This window comes from Maylandia zebra, linkage group LG12 (assembly GCF_041146795.1).
Source record: "Maylandia zebra isolate NMK-2024a linkage group LG12, Mzebra_GT3a, whole genome shotgun sequence".
Classification (NCBI taxonomy): domain Eukaryota; kingdom Metazoa; phylum Chordata; class Actinopteri; order Cichliformes; family Cichlidae; genus Maylandia; species Maylandia zebra.
In genome coordinates, this window is record NC_135178.1 from 24,931,513 (window position 1) to 24,953,483 (window position 21,971).

At 39.9% G+C, this 21,971-nt stretch overlaps 1 protein-coding gene across 5 annotated transcripts in view; it reads right to left on the minus strand.

Annotated features, from left to right (window-relative positions):
• The window catches only part of pde4d (phosphodiesterase 4D, cAMP-specific), a 207,250-nt gene that overhangs the window by 72,530 nt on the left and 112,749 nt on the right, over nucleotides 1–21,971 (minus strand). The window contains exon 1 of one of the 5 annotated variants that reach the window (XM_076890943.1): nucleotides 8,230–8,248. The exons of the other annotated variants lie outside the window; for them this stretch is intronic. The gene's annotated coding sequence lies outside the window, so the exon portion shown is untranslated. Of the gene's footprint in view, nucleotides 1–8,229; nucleotides 8,249–21,971 lie in introns of those variants that run through there. 5 annotated transcript variants of the gene reach the window in all.

Below are 21,971 nucleotides of genomic sequence, written 5' to 3' on the forward strand. Positions count from 1 at the left end.
AGCAAGGAAAACCTGGATTTGTTCTGGTTCTTCAGCATGGTAGAGCCTTTCAGGTATCACCAACAATACAGCAAAATACTTGTATGTTTGCGCTTAAAAAAACGCTGCACAATACACAACAGTGGCAGAAGAGATTAGTATTTTTTAATTCAATTCAATTTTATTTATATAGCACCAAATCACAAGAGTTGCCTTAAGGCGCCGTTTTACTATTTAGGTTCACTGTCGACATCTTGGACCGTTTACTTGGTTGGGTTGCTCCAACTTTTCAAGTAGGAAATTTCTAGTTGCCATCTGGCACCAACAACCATGACAGATTCTAATTCCAACAGGGAACTTGGAAATTAAGACTTTGGATTTAATCAGGGATGCATCAAAAATGATGGTCAGGGGGTAGCAGCCCACAAAATCCCAAGAAAACATCCCCCACACAATTACACCACCACCAGCAGCCTGATACAGACTAGGATGGATCCATGCTTACATGTTTTTTATTACACAAAATTCTAGCCTTATATTTTGCCTAAATGTTGCAGCAGAGCAAACAATGTTTTTCATATCTTATTGTGTACTATTTAAGTGAGTACATGTAAACTGAAGGCTCGGTTTCCTGTTCTTAGCTCTTTGGAGTGGCAAAGAGCTGGTGGTTTTCTGCTGCTGTAGTCTAAGGAGCTTGGAAAGAAAAGCGTCTGGACTTCTTTAAGTTGCTTGAAGACGTTTCACCTCTCATCTGAGAAGCTTCTTCAGTTCTAGGGTCAAATGGTGGAGAGTCCCAGATTGAAACCACGTGGGAGTATCCCCCCAAAGGTGGACAAAAAGGACCCCCTGATGATCCTCTACCTAATCACACAAGCCAAGGTGTGAAAACAGGTGTAGGTCACAATCAGCCAGGGTTTCGGGTGAGCTCATTGTGAAACCTGGCCAGACACTATCATGTGATTTCCTGAGGTCAGATGGCCCAGGATGTGAGTGGGCGTTAAGGCGTCTGGGAAGGGATCTCAAAACTGGATTATAGATGGCAGACAGTTGGTGTCGTAAGCCACCGCCTCTGTTCAAAGATAGTCGCTCACAGTGGACATAAATGGCTTCTTTCACTCCTCTTTCAAACCATCTGTCTTCTCTGTCCAAAGTGAACATTGGCATCCTCAAAAGAGTGACCTTTGTCCTTTAGATGCAGATCGACTGCTGAGTCTTGTCCCCTGGAGGTGGCTCTTCTCTCTTCTAAATCTGGGACTCTCCACCATTTGACCCTAGAACTGAAGAAGCTTCTCGGATGAGAGGTGTAATGTCTTCAAGCAACTTAAAGAAGTCCAGACGTTTTTCTTTCCAAGCTCCTTAGACTACGATGACCTGGATGACTGAGAACCTTCACAGACATTCTGCTGCTGTAGTCCAACTGCTTCACGGTTTGAGATGCTCTTCTGAGCACCTTGGTTGTATCGAGTTATTTGAGTCACTGTTGCCTTCCAATCAGCTGGAAGCGTTCTGGCCATTCTTCTCTGACCTCTGACATCCACAAGCGATTTCGGTCCAGGAAATTGCTCCTCACTGGATATTTTCTCTCTTTCCTGAGATGGCTGTGTGGGAAAATCTGAGCAGCTCAGGAGTTTCTGATACTTAGACCAGCCCATCTGGCACCAACAACCATGACATGTTCAAAGTTACTGAAGTCACCTTTCTTCCCCATTCAGATACTCAGTTTAAGCTTTAGCAGGTCATCTCGACCATATCTACATTCCTGAGTTGTTGCTATGTGACTGACTGACTAGATATTTGTGTTAGGGATATACCTTTTGGCACACAGGCCTGCACTTGATATAGCTGTGGGCTTCAAAATTGTAACCGGAGAAGAAATCACAACTCTGAACAGTTTTAACATGAGATCAAAGGAAGAGCCTACTGCTTTACTGGGAGCCATAAAACATCTTGTTTCAAAAATTTAACTTACGTGTAGACTGACACAGAAGGGTGTATCATTCCAATAAGTATATGTCATCCAACAAGGTGACTCTGCTCACTGACAAATATTCACTCCAGTTCAAGTAAAATTCCTCCCTCGGATATGTTATATAAAGCTCCCTGATGCTCGCTGCATTCTAGGAATTATTTTGTAATCAAGTGTTATATCCGCTCTCTCCTAACCTGCATCATCCACTTGGTTTTCTACAGTTCCAGGATGAATTTTCAACAGGCTCCAGGGAACATTTCTGAACACTCTGTATTGCAGTTGTGCTGTACATGTGGGTGGAGGAATCAATGTGAAAATGACAGCCTAATGAGTTTTCCCAGTCAATAAAAGTGTGAAGTCATTCCACTTAGTCAAAGTGCATCTTCAAGCATGACAACTGAGGCTTATGTAGAAAAAAGAATGCAGATGCTTTCTCTGTATTGGATTTTAATTTCTCTAAGACTGTTAAATCTTAGAGGAAAATGCGAGTAGTGGACACTAAAATTGATCACACTTTTGATGCCTCAAAGACATGCAATTAATAAATCTGATTATAGACGAACAGAAAATATCTCCTGTATTATAAGAGCTTAAGTCACAGCTCTGACACAGAGAGAAACTTTAGCTTTCTAATGATTTGCTTGATTAAAAGGAACAAAAGGAGGGAAAAAAACAGTGATAAAGTGACAAAAACGTAATTTTGTTTTGAAAATAAATAAAGTCTTGGTAGTGGCGCTTCGCAGTTAAATGAAAACATTTCTAGCTGCTGTGTTAATACCACCTGTAGACATTGCCAGTACTTTTAAAAATGCAGATGCAATATGCAGCATCGACCATGTGTTCGAGGGTACTTGTGTGTGTGAATGAGACAAATGAAACAGGCTGTATTTCATAATGCTACTGGAGGTCAACAGGGTACCTTTTAATTGAAACACCGGTTCTCTTACCAGGCCACTGAAAATCTGATCCCACCAACACAGTCCTGTGGAAGCAGATGTAAATGCCATCCTCTTAAATAACTACAGATGTTTTCTTTCAAATTCTGTGGACTGGCTGGCTGAATTGAAAAGGAAAGAAACATGTTTCTAGATACCCTCAGGAGAAAGCCCATTTGCCTAATGTTAACATTTACACAGAGGAGTAAATGGGCATATCCAAAAGCTAAAGGTAGGATGTTTTTTCTTTACAGGTGAGGCAACCATAGACTAGAAGAAGGATAAAGCCTCCAAGGTGTACAAAAATGAAGCTAACGCAGAAGTGCCTTAAACCTGCATTAAGACCCACATTAGAGGGAAAGCAAAGCTGTTGATATACCAGTTGCTTTATGTTCCTACCCTGACATAAGGCCCTGAGCTCTGGGCAGTGACCAAAAGAATGATGTCATGGGCTCAAATGAAATGTAGTTCCTCATAATGGTGGAATCTCCCTTTGAAGAGGGAGGGCCTGAGGGGAGAGACAATACTCTTCCACATCGGAAGGAGCCAGTTGAGGTGATTCAGGCAACTAACTAGTATGCCTCCTCTGTGAGGTGTTTCAGGCATGCACTGGGGTAGAACCAGGACATACTGGCTTGAGAACACTGTGTAGAGGGAAGTCTGGACCTGAACAACCATGGATGGATGGCCCTCGTGTTTACTTGATCATATTACTTTGCTGTTGTAGTCTCAATCATCAGTTTCATGTCTTAATGAATACAACATGATGTTCAATTATGGTTTAATTTAGATGAAAAGAGATTGCAAAGTACGAATTATTGTGTGGCTACCTTGTGATTGACAAGTCACAACCGTGTAAGCACGAAGTGTGCCTCGGTTCCTCAGCTACATTTACCACTTGCTCGTCAAGCCCAGGCCAGCAGAGTGGTGCGGTGGTTTAAAATGTCACTTAACGAGATTGTCCTGGATTCTAACACACCACTGAGCTGGTTGTATCATATGTCCCCCTGCGTTTCCATGGGTTCTTTTAAGGTACTCTAGCATCCTTGCATAGTACAAAGATATGCATATGTACATGTCCATAGGTTGGACTGTGAGTGTGAATGGCTGTCTGGGGTGCACCCTGCTCTTTGCTCCGTGGCAGCTGGAATAGACTCCAGTCCATCCATGACCCTGAACTGGGCAAGCAGTTAAGAAACTCGATGGATGATTGTCAAGTTGAGTTTGAGAAAAAAGACGGCAATGGTGAAAATGCTCAAATAGCATGAAAATCGCTTCACAAATGAATGAATCTCATTACGGCAGCTATCTTTAATATATAGTCTATGCACCTGACACAGTGTCAGCCACAGACAATAACAAAGCATTATGTTACTGCTATTAAGTGCTACTGACTGAGTAGCGGCTAATTCCCACAGCTGAGTTATGGACAGTGAAACATCTACTTAGCAAGCCTGGCATGCCATCAGTCAGTCAGCTGTTGCTGCAAGGAGTGTTTCAGATTTAGTAGATGTTAAGTATAAAGAAAAAAACATGCTTTAAAAACAAATAATTACCTGGATTATATTATGCAACTGAACGGTTCAATAGTCAAGATATAAATGTATTTATCATACGTTCTTCTCATCTCCTAAAACCAAGAAGAAAACAAAAAAGAATCTCTGCATTTTTTCTTTATGAGGAATATAATAGGTCCCTAAGAGCAGAAATGAATTCTCTTCAAAGTGACTGGTATAAAGGGAGTACTCATAAAAATTCTTGCTTTCTCTGACCGTGACTGCAGTTGTATCACAGGAAGTATGCTGCAGAGTGGGTGGGGATGGATGCATGAATACACCAACAAAGAGAATACAGTTATATTACAAGGAAGGCACAAGCAGAACGAGGCACAGAACAAAGCAAAGACAGAAAAACAACGAGAGAACAAACAGAATGCTGATTTGAATGCCTCTACAAGTTGTTGTCTACAAGCTCTGTATCAGCACAAAAGATCCCTTAAATCCCAACCAAACTCCACATCTCCAAAAATTGCTATACTCCACACAAGCAGTACATGTACAAATGCAAAAAAAACAAACCCCAAACAAACAAAAAAAGTAGAAAGGGATTGAGGAGAAAAAGAGAAGAGAGAGTGAGAGAAAGGCCAATAGTATGAGAACATGACAACAACATAGTTACATAAGAGATAGAAGCAGCATGGGAGCTACCATAGGGTAGCTCCTGGGCTTCTGCGAGTTGCAGAATGACGCATTGCCCTCACATACACACACACACACGCACACACACACTCACAAACCCCTCTCAGTGCAGTAAATGGCACATATTCACACCGATGTGCTCTATGCAAGAGAAGCCACACCCACACATTTATCACAATCTAGCTCACGACAGCAGGAGTGACAATACACTTACTATAACACTGCCTAGCAGCAGAGGAGCAGAAATACAATATTTACAATCAGTTCAATCCATGTACTATTAAGAGACCACAGGGTACAGCAGCCATGAGCCAATAAAATAATAAGTAGCCTTATATCCACCCACTCTTCTTGTATGGGGTCCCTAACTGATATTTTGGCTTTTCCCAGCCATTACAGCTGCTTCATACCTCTGCATGCAGTCTGACTGATAATAAATGGTGAGATTTATCAAGTGCAGCTCAGCTGCTAAATGTCAGATTTTGAGCCTAGGCAGGAATAGATGACTGATGGGGCTAACCTTTTTTTTCTAAGATCTATAAAGCAGGAAATTTTGCAATCAGCAAACCTACTATCTACTTAATTTATTCTTTCAATGCAATTTATTTATATAGCACAAAATCACTACTGTAGTCATCTCAAGTCACTTTCTGTTGTAAGGTAAATAGGGCTTTCTTATCCCAATAACGATATATATTGCAAAATAGTACATTTTCTGTAAATTCTGTGAATCTCGGGCAACTCGACTTGTGTGAAATGTTTTCAGCTGAGCATCGTGTACCTGGAGTCGAGTGTTTTGACCGATGCATGAAGCTACACCTTTTTAGACACAAGTAGTAATGGCCGCCGTTTTCTCTGTGAGTATTTATTACACAGCGTGCTGCGGGAAAAGCCTGTTCTAACGTTTGAGTCTAAGGTTTATTTTCAGCCCTTATGTATAAGTAAGCGTATAATATGAAACGATAGATGTTTTCATATCGTCATACATCGTCGTATCGAACAGCCCTAAAGGTAAAGACCCTACAAAAACACAGAGAAAACACCAACAATCACATGACCCTCTTTGGGGGCTCAAACGCTTGGTGACAGTGGAAAGGAAAAACTCACTTTTAACAGGAAGAAATCTCTGCAGAACCAGGCTCAGGGAGGCAGTTTCAAGCGTTGATACATTTCAAAATAGATGAATATTTTGACGCGCTTTCTTACTGATGTTTATGAAACAGTGTTCATTTTCAAGCCCATCTTTGTGTTAGATCTTTTTCACATTGTCTTTAAAAATACAATTTGCTTTTGTAGCAATCACGCTGCTTTGGTAGCTATTTTTAAATGCGGGCACACACACACACACGCATAGGTGAGATCAACTGATGAGCTTGAGGAACCTGCATTCCTCCCATCTGGGAATGTAGAAGCAGGCTGCTGTAGAGCGCTTTGCCCTAAACGCAGGAAATCAATATCCTGCAAGTTAATGAGATAGACCCCCTAACCTCAGCATCTGATTAGATAAACAGATTAGCAGCAAAACACACCACCGCCATTAGGTGAAGGGAGTGCAGATGCACACTGCTCATGATAGGCCCATTACACACACTGGCAAACTAACAATTAGTAATGAACATAAAAACAGAATGAAGCTGCTGATGTTCCTCCCAGAAAGATTCCCTTTGCGTTATTATCATCGTGTTAGGGATTAGTGCTTAATGCACTAGAAGTAGCAGTAATTTGATGGTGAAGGTGTTTTAATTGGGTTGTTTTTCAGTTTTTAACTATAATAAAAAATGTATTCACATCACAAAACAGAAAAAAAAAACAGCTACATTACCTTTTGAGGCATCTTATGTTCACATATAATCCATGCTGTTTTGTCACTTACCTAAAAAAGAGAACCGAAACAGAAGGGAGACAGAAGGGGAGAGAGAAGGTGGGGAAACAAAAGAATAATAGTTATCAGGATAATCTGTTGACTGCCCTGAGTTGTAATTTGTGCTTAAACAGGTAGCAGGGTATATTGTATGTTACTCCACCTGCTTCTTTTCACTCACATACACACAAGCTGGAGAAATGAGAAAGGCTGGGATTGTATATCAATACACTGCAGTGATGAAAAAGCTGCTCTCTCCTTATCTTTCTCCATCCCAATGCAAGAAACTGATCTGTGTCGAGCCTCCCATATTCAGCTTCCCATACCTGCCCCCCTTTGTTATCTGTGTCCAGAACTGATTAAAATGCCTGTATAATTATAGCGATGTCATAGATGCTGAGAAAAAGAAGGCCACTGCAAGAACCACATATCACTAGTAAACTAATGTAGTTTAGGAAACTGGGGGAGAGCAGCCTGCCCTTTGGATAACAGAGATGAAAGAATACTTAAACAAAATAAAAATTTGAGAAAATGAAAATTTTAACTAATAAATTATACTAGTACTATACCATTAAAATGGTGGTTAAAACACACAGACACACTCACATACACACACACACACACAATCATACACTTGTGCCTTCCACCTGGCTGCGTCAGCAACAGCACAACACAAAAGGTTATAAAAAGTCAAGAGGTGCAAGACTGACTGAATGCCATTTGTGTGAGGTCACTTTTGTCAGGCGACACTATTCGCCAGGGTGAATATAACGAGCATAATAGTACATTTTTAGACACACCAGTTTTTATGATTAATTTCAAAAGGTCAGTCAAGCTCTTGTTCCAACAACAGGAGCAGTTAACATAAACAGTTAATATAAACCTTGGCTCATGTGTGGATTAATGTTAGCCATTTAACTATTAGCAACTCCACATTTTGACATCTCTGGTTGGTTTTGTTCTTACACTATCATAGTAACCTGGTTAGATTAGCATTACAACGGATCTATGACATAGTCAGTCTTCAGTTAGCATTAGCCAAGATGTTAGCTAATGCTAAAAAGTATCACTAGCAAACCAACAACAGTAACCTAAATTTGGCTAATATCAAACCTAACTTGATAATATATTTATTATATTGGCATTTTTTGAACCCACATTTCAAAGCTATGACATCCCAACAACATGATTGTTCAGTTGTAAAGTTGAATTTTAAAAGGTCAGTAAAACTTCAGTGTTTCAACCACACTTAAGTATTTCAACCACACAGTTGGCATAAACATTAACCTGGTTCATGTGCACATTGACGTTAGCCGTTTAACTAGCAGCCGCACGATCTGATATCCTTGTGTTGGCGTTGTTTCTACGTCATCATAATCACATTGGTCCAGGATCAACATTGCAACTGTCCAGGGACATTGGCTAAGCATTCAGTTAGCATTAGCCAAGACATTAACTTCTAATTAGCAAGCTAATGTTATTAAAAACTATCACTAGCAAACCAACATGAGTAGCCTAAATTTGGCCAGTCACATAGTTTATCCTGGACTAACATTATTATGGCAAAGGATGCAGAAACAACACCCGCACCTGGATATCAGACACACCATTTACTCATATTAGCTGTCTATTAAGTTATCAGCAAGGTAGCAGCTAATAATGTGGTCGCTAGAAAGCAAATGTTATCAATCTATTTTGTCTCTTTGAAATTCTAGTATCATGACAATAATCATCACTACATTTTTCTTTTATTAGATACCTGGAGCAAAACTTGGATCAGTTTTAAAAACTGTGACACAAGAGAAACACTAAACTGAAACAATGAGCAAGCAGCATCCACATAAAGGATGACTTTTTAGTATAGGTAAAGTCACTACTGCTGCACTGCAGTACTGCAGAGCAATATTAAAATATATGTTATAGAATCATATAAATGTGTTTATGTCCTGCAGCTGTCAGACTGCATTTATACTGTTTATACTGTAAAAGCTATCACATTAATATCGGAAGGGGCACTATCTTTAAAAATTTGAGGTTTTAAAGCTTTTTTTTTTTTTTTAATTACTACCTCAGTGCTTAATTAACAATAAAACACAGTATTACTATCAAAGTCAATATTCGTTCATACTGACAAGACTACAACCCACCAGTGGGCCTTTTGATTTCCATCCATCAACTCCCATCCCCCACACGTCTTCCTTCCCTGCATTTTTCTGTCTATCTTCCCTCTTGGCCAAAAAGATTTGTAGCACGTTTAAATTGAAATGTCAAACATCTAGAAGAGGCACACCAACCAAAGTGAATGGCTGGTGTAACAATCAAAAAGGCAGACTCAAAGGAAATGAAACTAAAATGTTTCTTGCAGAGTTATGCTCAGAAGAAATGAGGCAAACTGCAACACAGAACGAAATCTAGATCCACAGATATGACAGTAAGCAGCGTCTTAAATGAAAAGGCCAGACACACAGGCAGGATGGCAAATGAAAACCGGCTTTCTTCTTCCAGCCATTGAAATCAAATTGATATCCCAAACTACTGATAAACACTTAAAATGTCACTATGCATCATTCAAGACAGTGAGAAAGAGCCTCAAGGAAAATTTTAAATCCTTATTTACTGAATATTCAAGAACATTAGAAATATTCTTACTGTTGATAAAATGAAAACTTGCTTTCCTTTCAGAAAGGAACCACCTACCACCTAGAAATTTTTTTTTTTTGTCCTTAAAGCATGCGTGATTTATTCCACCGACAATTTGAGAAAGACATAAATGTAACATTGACGGCTCTTGCATAACCATCTCAATCTACTCTGTCAGTCATTATTCAGGAACATCTTTGAAATGTCTTGCTCAAGGGACAAAGAAGAGCCTTTTAAAGGGAGAACCTGCTGGAGATATAACACTATCCATTCGCAAATTGTCATTGGTGACATTTATGGAGAGGCAGAAGGTTTGCAGGCAGCAAAGACACCAGGCTTTAAAGAATACACATACTTTCAGACTCATTTCTTAGTATGGCAGCCCAGACCTGACTGCACATTACTTGAACTAAAAGATATAACTTGGAAATATGTAGAATCATCAGTTCAAAGCCCTTTATTTTCTACAAATGGATGTGCACACTTGACTGCACTGGGAGAAAAGGGAGGATATGATGTATTTCATATCAGCTATCCTTCAGCCCGTATGTAACCTCAGCAAAAGCCCCATGACTCATGAAACCAGGCATCACCAGTGCCTTTGACTGCACACACCGTGAGCTCATGCTATACATGTCCTGAATGGAGCCAGTGCCAAAGGGTAGGCTGAAAGCTACAGTGACTAAAGCCCATTCTGCTCCAGGACTGTGAGTGAAGGGGTAAAGGACAACTCTCTTCAGTTAGCAGATTCTAATGAGGCATGTTTCCGTGGTGACTGGATTCTCAGCAGGTGATTTATGACATTGCGTAGTCATCACCTCCAGAGCTTCTGGTCCTAGAGTGAAGGGCGACAGCTTGTGATTGGGAACAGCTGTGGAAAACAGGTGTGTGCTTCTCATTACGGCCATAGCGAGATAATGATGCTTTTTAATCACTAGCCCAAGATACGAGACTGCGTGCGTGTGTGCATGTAGGACAGCGTGAAGATTCTTAGCTTTGTATGTGCCTAGTTGCATTGGAAGTGCATGTTTGCACCTTTCATGAAGGATTTGTAGAGAGATTTGCATGTCTTTTCAAGTGTAATTCTGTACATGTGTATCTGTGTTCTGTGAGCACTTGTGTGAGAGTGGATGGATAATGAAAGAGAAAAATCAACCGGTAATAGGATACGAGCACAAGCATCCTCTCCCCAGAAAATACTTGCTTTTTTATGGGCAATTCCAAAATGAAAGCACCAAGCAAGAAAGCAGTGACGCAAATAGTACGAGGGCCACATGCCGCTTTTCCACAAACTGCAAAGCATTGTCTCCATGTTGTAGTGTGGATTAAAACCCTGTTATCGTGTCTTTTCCCTCTCTTTTCTTAAGCTCAAGAGGAAGAATAATCAGGACTATAAAGGAAGGTGAGGGTGGTATAAAGGCAAAAAAGAGAGAGGAAAAAGAAGGTCTTCAATTTTGAGGCATCACCTCTGAGCAACACTTAAGAACTTAAGCTCCACAATAAACAGAAATAACAAAGCTCTAATTAATCATAGCAGCTTATTCCTCATGTCTCGGTCTAAAATTGGGAACCCACCGATAGCTGCTTTCCCACCCTGAACAAGTATTGTGGATCCCCTCATGGGGAGGCAGGCTTGTACACATGCATTACATAAAGTACACAGGCAGAGGAGAAAAAAAGCACACTTAAAAAACAAATGCATGCATTGGTTGCACATTCAGTTTATCAACAAATACTGTCTGCTCAGCCACCCACTCGCAATATATAACTGCACCGTACAAGCCCTGCATGCACTATCAGTAAATACACATTAGACTTAGTCTGAGCACTTGCTGCTAAATTTTGGAAAGAATAGAGAAAATATGTGTGATTTAGCGATCAATGTAATGGATTAGAGTTAAAGTGGAGTTCTTAGGCCTGGTCATCATAACAAATGCCTTTAGTTCAGTTCAAATCATTGATCTCGCTCTGCTGTTTTTCAAATCATCTCTCGGTGGTGAAACTGAAGCAGGAATTATGTGCATGTACGTGCACCGAATAAGAAGCAAGAATGGCCGAACAAAGGAAAAATTACCAATATCACATTTTGGAGATTTTCTCCAATGCTTTACTTGTATTGTTTCTTGTACGCTCCTAGCTGCACATAGAAAAGGTTTGCAAAGTCTATACCAAAGTTATTTTCATGTAAAAACAACACTGTTGCTGAGCTGTCAGAAATAATTAACCTGAGGAATAGCTTGGCCTTGTAGCCCACCAGTATTTTCTAGAGACACTTTTGCAAAGTCAAACTCTAAAATTCATCAGTCATAAACAAAGTCGAATGAACCCAAGAGCCTGTTTATGTACGTCCCCACAACAATTTATGGAATGGACTTCATCATATGTTATTTATAAACAGACAATAAATGCCAGTTAATACGTTACTTTATCATACTCCATGATCATCACTTCATCAGCAAAGTGGTTACTGAGTTCATAAATTAATTAAAGGGTTATTTCCCATAGACTTCTACACAAATTAGCTTCTTTTTGCAGTTTGGTGAGTCGCCCCCTGCTGGCAAACGGAAAGAATGCAGGTTTAAGGCAGTTGTGCATTGGATTTATATACTATAATTCATACTAATGTTGCACAATTAAATTAATTTTCATCTCTAAATGAGCATGACTCCATCATATTTAAATCAGCATGTGCTACATTCTGAGGCTGAGTAACACTGGGTTAAAGGCAGATATGCAGCAAAAATCATGATGCAAGAAAAACATTTTTTGCCACTAAAATCAATAAATAATTATGACAAGTAATTGTGATCTCAATGATGATCAAAACAATCATGATGATCATTTTGCCTCCCAGTCATGCAGCCCTATTATAAACCGTACGCAAAGCGAAAGCTGTTGTCTTCCCTTTCCTCTAGAAACATTCTGAAGGCAGAGATTTTGTGAATAATTTCAGGGGACAGGAACAAACAGCCAGACAGGGCAACAAATTATAGATGATAGAGAAACATTAATGACATTGCATTGCTCATCTGCGTAGCTTCTTGCCTTGTTTTCACTCCCAATACTGAGCAACGAAAATGAATTAAAGTAGGAATGCTGCCAGCATCTCTAAGCAAGGTGACGTCTACAATTTTACTTAGACTTGACTAATTAGGAAGGGATTCACGGCATGAATGACCTAGCATATATTCCAAAAGGAAAACACAAGCTGCTTTAGGCTGTACATGGAGCTGAAGCCTTATAGGAATTATGCCGAGGATACTCTGCCTGTCAGTACACATTAGGTTTCCATTATATTTATGATTTACTTGTACGGTTGGGCTACGAAGGTCTGTTCATGTGCAGTTGTATGGTTGTTTGTTTTGCAGCGTTATACGTTGAGTAACAGTCTGTCACGTGAAATGAATTCCTCCCAGCAGACAATAAAGATATCATCGTCACGATCATCAAGTTACTCTTGCATCTTGTCACGGTCTTTTCCATCTAAATGAATAATGCAGGCTTCCTCTCCTCATGTGGAATCAGCCTCCGAATGCCAAGATTCTAAATAAGGTTGTACAAAATGAAAATTTAAGCCCTCTATGATAATATTCAAACATTAAATCTTAAACAAGCTCTGCATCACTTTCAAATTTCATACATTTTTTTTTAGATTTCAGTTCCAGTGCACTCATTTAGACTGTAGTGTTACGGATGTTAGAGTGTTTTTGTGATCACAAAGGTGAAGATTTTTAATACAACAGGAGGATGTGACAGCAGTTGCACGTCTTGCATCGCATTACTTGGCTCAAGATCAAATGCTAGTTGCTGAATCACACGTAAACATGTTCATCAGCAATCTAAGAAAAGGGCCTCTGGAAGTTAATGTGCTGATGCACGCTAAAAATCAACTTTGTAATATATGGTGGATCTTTCATCACTTACTTCACCATCTCTTAAAGATAAATGGATGAGGTTTTCTTATTTATGTCTCTGCTTAGGCTTGAGTACTGTAACACCTCACAGAAAGACAGCAGGGTTTTGTTTGGTTTGTTTTTTTTGCCAAGCTAAAATGGGCCTTTGGGAGGTTACTACACACATAAATCTTTATACATTTAAGACAAAGAGTCGGTGTCATCTTACCTAACAGCGGTCTATGTGTTTTCCTGTTATTTCTGGATATTTGAAGAGCAAAAGTGTTTTTTATGCGCAAGTAAATGAAACCCCACAAAACAATTTTGTCACACTAATGGCAATTTTTGTTTGAGGAAAGACCAAAATCTCTTTAGCGGGTGCCTATTTTGTTTTATATGCAGCCCTGGATAGAAACTTTAGGAGGTGCCATATCAACAGCCTGGGGCATTGTTAAAAAGAGGGCTTGCACTGGCCAGCTCAGCAACCCAAAAAAGGCCTGTGAGACCACAGAAGAAAACTAAACTGCATTCCTGGGTGAAAAAAAGCCCAACGCAGAGTAAGGAACACTTTTGACAAGGTAGGTGTGTTATTATCAGCATCTACAATCAAATACGTACCTTATGAATATCTACTGTTGAGAAGGTTTCCTTCAGTATGCAACGCACGGCTAAAATAAAGAGCTAAATTAGCTGCAATGAAACCACAATTAACTTGTACCGGAAAGTGAAGAAACAATCCATCCACCTATCTGATTCAGGGTGACGGGGGCTTAGGTACACCCTGTACATGTCAATAGTCTGTCGCAAGGCTAACACAGAGACAGACACAATTTGCACACACATTCACACCTATGGGGAATTTTAAAATCATCTAATACCACTCTCTGGATTTCTTTGATCTGTGGGGGAAAGCAAGAGTACACCAGACGAACCCACACCACACGACAAGGGGAGAAACTACCGGGCAGATGGTGGATTCAAACCCAGAACCTTCTTACTGTGAGGTAATGAACGACACCACTGTGTTACCTCAGGAAAGCAATGGTTCTCTGTGGCTTTTATTGCTGGCAACTAACTGGGTCTATTGATGATATGATTGCTGATTGAAAGCATGAATTCTGAAGCATGTAGAACTTTCTGCTCAGATTTTGTTGCAAAACTGTCAGGATGGGCCACTCCAGTGCTGACCGAGAGTCACTTAAAACATACCATGAAAGCAAAGCATTCGCTTCCTAAGGCAAAACATTAAATGTTATAAAAAGTCTCATCAAGTATGCTTTTCACTAAACTGAAGGCAAGTGCATTAAAGGCTTCGCCAAGCATCACAGTGCAGCAAACTCAGCATTTGGTGTTCCAGACTCCCACGCAATCACTGACTGTGAAGGATTTGCATTCAAGTATTAAAGATAATTCAGAGTATTTGCAATAACTTTTAAGCTTTAGGGGGGATTACTTAAAAAAAAAGTTGAACTTTTAAATGGTTAATTACTTTACAGCTTTAATTGCTCCCATCAAACAAAGCTGCAAGCCAACACCTTCATTTTTCAAATCCAGCGGGGCAGTCTGAGAGCCCGAGATGCAGCCGAAGAAGGCTAAACAATGCAGACATCCTTTTCCTCAGCTATATCCATCAGCCTCTCCCGTGGGAGTCTGCAAACCGTATTCAATGTGTACCAGGTCTTCTCCCAGTTGGACGTACCTTATAACCTCTGTTGGAAACATTCACAAGAGGCAAAGAGCACCTTTGGTTCTTTCATAGCAAAATTCCAGTAGAGCCCTTGTTCAATCTCTGCGTGTCAGCCCAAACACCAGGAGAGTGAAATTCATTTTAACAGCTTGAGAAATCAGATTTCTCTCACACTAAACCACAATATACTTCTTTCAGAAGAGGAAGAAAAACTATGTGTGCTTCTTGGATGGACTTTTAATATGGATGAATACTGCTTTAAGACATCTGGCTTCGATATATTGTGTGTCCCTCTGCATACAAGAAGAAAAAAAAAAGAAACACAGATTGCAAGTCCCTTGCTTTACGCAGCAGAAACAAGTTAGAGTCTAAACAAAGAAGCCAATGCAGAAGAAGGCCACTGATGCAAAAGACACCAATCGCACTTTCATTTTCTTCCTTCCATTCCCCCCTCCCCCCTCCCCTTCCCCTCAGACCTCCACATCCTCCTCTCTGGCATGTGAGATAAGCTTTCTGTCAAATACCAATTTTAAAAGAAGATTAAGTAGTTCTGGCTCTCAAATCAATTTTACCCCCCACTGCAACATGAAGACAGCTGCATACACATAAATGCACACCAGCACATAAGGGCCAGCACACCGAGATATCAACACACATTTCATTCCTGAGAGACGACACGGCACCGCGGCGCCTTAATCAAACCCACAACAGAAGTAATTAAGAGACGCTGTGGCATGATGGCCATTATTTCTTTAGTCAAACATCAAGGTACATTGGATTCTAAAATTAGCTCCTTATTTCCAGCTTATTCAATATGCCAGAGCACAATGAGGTTGGAGTCTAGCAGTGTTTTTTAAGTCCAGTGACAGCTCGGCGCTGTAACACACACACGATAACATTTCTATTGTGATCTAAGCCAAATAAACAACTATTTTCTCCTCCTTGACAGAGAACCTTTTCCACCTTTTATACAAAATAAATCATTTATTAGATAAAGAAGGAAAGGAAAGCAGTGGTTGAAGACTATGGCTTGAACAAAATTCTTGCAATGAATTTGGATCCTTTTTCCATTAAAATGCCCACTCGCAGTCAGCTGTCATCCTCAAAGCAGCTTTGCTGTGTCAAGCCATGGATAAAATGGCAATAAAACTGAGTCAGTCTGCTATTAGTTTGTAATTGAATGGGGCAAGTTAGCATTTTGGTCCATGCAATCTAATTGTGATAATAAAGATTAATAGTCACAAATTCACATTAAGTATTTACACTCAGATTCCAGCCACAACTTCATAGATTTTAAACAGAAATTCAGAAATTCCTCCGCAAACATTGACATAGTTACAGCAGGACAGGGATTTAACTGTTAGATGGCAATTATTTGCAAGTCTTCCTCAGTCTCTCAAATCTGTTCTGACCCCCCCCCCCCCCAAAAAAAACAAACAAACAAACAAACAAACAGACAAACAAACAAAGAGACAAACAAAGAGACAAACAAAAACAAAAATGACCCAGGTCAAAATGATCTTGGTTCCTCCTTTGCCCAGCCTTTGCTCTACCTCTCCATCAAATCTAATCAAAATCAGTCAGGTGGTTTTTGTGTAATCCTGCTTACAAACTGACAGACGGGAAAATATGACCTCCACCAAGGTGCCACCTACTCTGCGGAGTTACAGTCCAAAAGTGAGTATAAATGAGTGCTGAAATTTAGGTTGCATACTCCAGAAAATACAAGACAAGCAATCAAAGCTCAAATCAGGTCGAGCAAAGCAACAGTGAAACAGAAGAGCAATATTTCCACAAACGGTAAGAAAGCAAGAGGGCGTTTGATCACAAAGCCTTTCAACATCCTTGGAAACACAGCACTGCCTCAGCACTGTTGGCATGAAGAGTTCATTTCCAGGTGAGCTCCCTGTTGTCACGGAAACCAGTGGGTATATTTTTCAGTGACCAGTCGAAGGAAGGCCCTTTTCTCATAAATCAATGAGCAATTCAAACGTGACAAGGTCCTCTGACAGCTTTCTAAAATCAACAGCTCTATTTTTTCTGAGGCTTAATGCATTCTTAAGTGTACTTTCAGTATGTATGCAGTGATGGGGAAACTAGTTTGAAAGCACAGCTTTACAGGCTACCAGTTACATCACTGGAAGAAGCAGTAAGAAAAAGTTAGCTTATGGAGAAACCAAGTTTGATTAACAAAAAAATATGATAGTTTACTTATAATACAAAATCAGAATAAAATATCATTTTAAAAAAATCACATGCCAGCAAAAGCGGCATACAGAAACCAAGAAACATAATAGTGTTCTTATAATCCTATAATACTGTGAGAAAGTGGAGGAATGTATGCTTGGTAATGTATATATTTGTATTTGTATGCATCCATCAGTCAGACACCTTCCTTCAAGCTGGTGCACTCATTGATTACTCAGGTAACCTCTAAAGTTGCACAAATAGGCATTTCTAGACACTTGTTAATTAAAACCAGTAATCACTATCTGCACTTTACACCTAATATGTTCATGTTTCTTTTGATAAACATTAAGAACTACTGAACTGAAATAACACTGACCCAAAATTGTTTGTACTACAGTAGCTAACACAGAAAAAAAGATGACAAAAAAAGGAAATTTAACAGCTTCAAACATTATGGAGTACAGCTACCAGGAGTGCAAAATTAATTCACTCAGACTGAGCCTTATATCTGCTTATTGTAGATTTAAAAAGAAAAAACATCATAATGTTATACACGTTGAATGCAGGCTTCTTGAAGTGCAGGAGCTTTTCAGCCAGAACAGGTCATTCAGAGTTCATATCGTGTGAATCACTCTACCTCACCTCGCTCTCATCCTGTGGCAACGTTCAAGTGCTGGACAGGCTACATCCTGGATTGAAAGTATTATTTTCTTGATGAAGCTGTGCTGTTACTGCCAATTACATACTGTATATAGCGACGGCATGGCCATGCAATGTCACTGGAAAGACGAGTGGAATTGTAATAATATTACAGTTTTGTCTACTCCTAAACTGTCTACATTTAGGAGCATGATTGTGCTCAAAGTATTCATCCACTTTAATCATGCATGTCATCAGTAATCCTTTTACTGGCAGTAGTAGTTGGGGAGTCAGAAAATAGCAAGACAGTGTAAAAAGGAGAGAATTTAATACAAAACATGAAAGAATTACCATTACACATTACCTTAACTGTCAGTGATCGTGTGTGCACACTGAATACGAAGCTACAGCCAGTTAAATCCCATCACTTCTAACACCAACCACCCCTTAACTGTTTTACCTTGAAATTGTTTATAGCAACTATTACCCCACGGATCAGAATGCACACCGACCTGTGATCCCTCATTGTTAGCTAGCTTACTAACTGATATAAAAGACATTTGTATTCACTGTAAGCAAAATGATTTTTTTTTTATCTTTTAAAGTCAGTCTAATGCTGCAATATTATATTGATATTGCAATATTATATTGATGAAAACCATTGTTTGCTGGGATCAGCAAACAACACAGCCTAATGCCACAGTGTATTCAAATATTAGAGCAGCAGAACCAACACGATTGTGCAGCAAAATTAATTTACAGCCCGGAAAAAGTGGACCATCTGTTTTATTTTTTTGGTGTTTTTTTTTAAGGCCTCCCAACTTTCTAAGCTTGCTACATGTAGTCCAAGGAAAGAGATGAAGGTTTTCCAGGAACAGCACAAAAAGTTATGGATGTTTAGGTACTTGGAGGAGGACCACATTCAGCAACCATCAGTGAATGCAGGCTTCCAAATCTTCCTATGCTGAAGCCAGGAGAGGATGTTTTTAACAGAAGAGGTTCCTGTTGCACTGCTGCAGATTGCAGTGTTTAATCAGACTTATCTACAGTACAGTATGCACACATGACTGACAAAGCTTTTTCTGCAGAAATGATTTTATACTTTCAAAGCCATCAAACCGTGCGGATAGCTTTTGATTAAAAAACCCCAACACACTGCACTATCCTTTGTATTTATACTAGCCGTCTGATCAGAGGTAATTTGTAATTCTCTTGTCATTCATCTGTCTGAAGTGGATGTTGCCTGACCATTTCCACCTACAAACAGCACTGAATTAATAAAACCTTTTCAAAAAATTCACCGCATGAACTGACGACAAGCTAAAAGCAAGGCTAACAGCTTGTATCACAAATATATCTCATTTACATATCCTGCATTACAAGATCCTGAAAGCATGTTAACAGGGAGGGAAACACTCGTGTCTGACACTTCCAAAAAAAACGTATATTTGGCTGAAGTAAACCTGCAGACTTTTGGAGTTTGTGCGTATGAGTGTGTCCGTGTGCTTTTGTGTGCTGTGGGGGAAGTGTGATGTAACTATTTTCCAGTGTGTTTCCTGTTTCCCTGTTTACACTGTGTGTGGGCATTACTGCACTGTGTGTTGCCAAGCAAGTGAGCCTTGGGACTGAAGAGCAGACATTTTTCAGTTTGCTGCGCCATCTACTAAGAGGTAATAAGAGTCTGCTGTATACAATCCAAGCTAGGTTTACTGAGCGACTGAGAGTAATGCTATGTCAAGCAACTTATAATGCTGAGTACCTATTGTAAAATTTGTGAATATGGTTGGCTTTAAATTTGAAAAATATCGCGGTGAAATAGGGACTAAAATGTCTAAAACCTGCCCAATGGTGTATAGCATATGTAAGCTTATATCTTACATATGCTATACACCATTTTTTCACTCTCCTGTGGTTTGACAGTTGCAATGAGCATCCATTTGAAGCTATTGGAGGGCTGAGATCAGTTCTAAGCACCCTGAACTAATCTTTTCCCTCCAGGCCATTAGTCAGGCACTCCCTAAAACCCAGCACAAAGGCTAGTTAATGTAGCTGGACACAATGCACGGAGCTGGGTCTACAATGTATTCACAAATCTCAACATTTACTGGATAGCACGCAGCATTCATTTTCTTTTACTGCAATGATGAAATATTGTTAGCTTTACTAGATTGCAAATATATTATTTACTAAGCGATATGTATTCCCCAGCCAAATTCAAGTGGCTGCTGGAGGTTTCCCGGCAGTCCCTGTGAAATTACTCAAGCCCCAGTCACGCAGGGCTAGTGACTGGAAGGTGAGCCCATGGCAACCACTGGTCGCTAGGGAAAGGTGTGTAATACCTGACCATTTGGTGAGCGGTTGTTTACTATTGGTCACAAAGAGGTATGCAGTGCTGACTGAAAATCCTCTTTCCAGTTGCTTTAGTGGGTATCTGCAAAATGCTAGACACCAATTTGACTGCAAATTCTCACCACCTAGCCTCTTTGATAATTTAAAGAAGGATATGCAAACCAGGAACGGTGACTGATCCCTTTCAAAGTAAAAGTTGCGTCTTTAAAAATATGTTGGTTTCAACAGCAAAACTTTTACATCAAACCGCTTCAACTCATTTAGCTGGTTAGTTTGTGAGTTTTTGAAGACAAAAACAAGAAGGTTTGTGATGCAGCACCCTCTTTGTCACAGATTTCACCCAGCAACAGCAATTCTCACCAATCGGTCAGTGAATAAACATCTTTCCTTAGCAATCAGAGGATTCCCGGGGCCATGAACCAGTTCCTAGGCCTGTGTGGCTGAGACCTTAGTGAGACAATCACACATAACACATTTTTTTTCTGCTGAAGTACTTTGTAGTAAACTATGGGTGAGTCTTGTCTTAGGGGTGACTTCAGCTCAGGAAGTAGAGCTAGTCATCTGCTAATTGGAAGGTTGGTGGTTTGATTCCTGACTGTTGTAGTCTGTATGCCAAAGTGTCCTCAAGCAAGATGCGTTCATTAGAGCATGACTGTATGTGAATGCCAGATAAAAAAAACAAACTTTTAAGTGTAGAAAAAAAAGTGTTTGAATGAGGCATGTTGTACAGAGTGCTTAAATAGTGAAAAAGCACTATATAACAACCAGTCCGTTTACCAAATGTGCACTGATAAAAGCGATGAAATTATTTTGTTCTGCTTTGAAAGAAAAGGTCAGTGACTCACATTCAGACCAGTTAGATTTACCTGACCTTAACCAAAGCGTTTTGTTTCCAAACCAAATCAAAGACAGAAATCTGGATGCGAAAGCTAGTGTCTGCTGTGAGAGTGATCATCGCATGGCCGCCATCCACTTTCTGACGAGACTTATTCTTCCAAACCATCTGCTCACTCACAGACAATCCTGCCAGTCAAGCATCTGGCCCACACAGCAAAGTGGCTCTGCAATGCAAATATCAGCTTCTTTTTTATGGTGCTGCTTTCCACAAAACACACACACAAACACCCATTATGTAGAACTAGCTAAAACTAATGCAGTCCAATAAAACAGTCCTGTAGTGAATCCCACCTACTGCATCCAGCCTTCACCACATAATTGGGTGGAGAACTAAAACCAATTGAAATTCAACTGAAATATAGTACAGCCCTGCAAAAAATTTCTGTTCATGAAAGTGCAATTTATTGCAAGAAAGCTGCATAAGACGGTACCCTGTTTAGCCACGTGTGCTTAATAGACAGCCAACTGTGTGCTATAGTGTTAGCAATGCATGAGCAACATTGGGTTGAGAGAACACGGGCTGTCAGAACACACGTCCAATTTTCATGCTCTTGCCACTAAAATCCCACAGAAGCATGAAGATCACAAGCCTTAAATGTTTCCTATTACCCCCGCCCCCAAAAAGCAAAAGACAGAGATGCTCGCACAAAGCAGCACTCGCATGATTCCCTCGCACACTAATGTCTCCTAACATCCTCACCCTCAGTCTCATGAGAGCGATGAGAAGCAAGGTG